The sequence below is a fragment of the Cyprinodon variegatus genome, unplaced genomic scaffold, assembly GCF_000732505.1.
Source record: "Cyprinodon variegatus isolate N-32 unplaced genomic scaffold, C_variegatus-1.0 Scaffold558, whole genome shotgun sequence".
NCBI lineage: Eukaryota > Metazoa > Chordata > Actinopteri > Cyprinodontiformes > Cyprinodontidae > Cyprinodon > Cyprinodon variegatus.
Genome location: NW_015151011.1, coordinates 523177 through 524655, shown reverse-complemented (window position 1 = coordinate 524655; position 1479 = coordinate 523177).

The following is a 1479-nucleotide window of genomic DNA, read 5'->3' as shown; positions in this document are numbered from 1 at the left end:
AGAAATGCAACTTCTGAGATATCAGGCTCTATCAAATCAGATCTGATTATGTTTTATGGTTTTAAATAAAATGATATGGATAAAGAAGTTTCCTGATTCTGGAGGCTGACTGTCAGGCGATGACGCGTTCTGCTCACGCCGAGCCCTGCTGATGAACTAGTACTACGCTAGTGCGGTCCGGTTGCGTCTGGTGCGGTCCAGTTCAGTTACCGCGGTTACCGCGCTCGGATCGAGCTCAAAACGGTTTCTGATATAAATGAGGCTAAATTCAGCTGCAGGCGACCAGATTTACTTCAAATTTTCTCTGAACGTTTTAGTTTATTTCATTTATAAAGCTTAACCTTAGAAATAAAACTATTTAAACTGAACATTTTATTAATGTTGTGTCTTTTAAATGTTTTCTAAACCCAATAATCAGTTTAGCTTCTTTTATTTCTTTCTCTGGATTCTTCTATAGAAACTAGTCGCTCCAGTTCTTTAGTTCTCAACCTGGATTTTGTAAATAATAATATATTTTATTAATGTTTAATATCCATTTAAACTATATTTACTCTGCCTTTTGGATATTAATTGATAAATATGATGTTTAATCCGTTTTATATCGGTTTAAACGTACTTAAATCAACTAAATCACATTTAAAAAAATTGAATTTAAAGAATAATTTTGGAAATATTTTGGCTTTCTATAAGTTTTAAATGAAATTTGACCATAAATAAACAATAAATATATTTTATTCCTTGAACCTTTTATTTTATTTATCACCATTTAACGAACTGCTGTCGTTTCCTTTGGCTGGTTTCATTAAACACGTTCGATGGTCGCCGCTAATGGATGCTGATCATGTGACCGCGTGCAGCTCTGTAAACCAGTCCTTGTCTGCCGTCTCTGGCATCGGTCCAGCTGTTGTCAGTCTTCCTCAGAAAGTTGGAGGAAACATCTGCCTGCTCATCTGGCTCTGTCTGTCACTCCCTGAAAACATCCCATAATCAACTGACAGCGCGGCGACGGGAAATGATGGGGAAAGAAACCTGCTTTGGAGTCTGATTATAACGGGAAACCTGTCCAGGTGTCGCCACAGCGACAGGCGGGCTGCTGGCATGGACGCTCAAACTGGGACGGATTTTACCCTAAAAGGTTCATTTTTGTAGAGATGCTGGAAACGTCTGCTGACTGGGAGGAAACTCCGGGTTCGACTCCTGAAGCTCTGCAGGGTTAAAGCAGGAGCTCCAAAACGTTTCAGCCTGTGGCGCCAAAACGCAGCCAATCAGAGATCAGCGTCTGGACAAGACTCTGCGGTACGTCTACGCCTGATGGATAAAGGACATTCTTTGGAGGACCAGGATGTTCACATTTTGGACAAAGAAGACAGGTGGTTTGAGAGGAAGGAAGGCATCTATGTTAGAAAGAAAATCAACTCAGATCTCAGATTTAAAAAACCTCTAATGCAGCGATAGAGTTTCCAGTTTAATGGATGATAA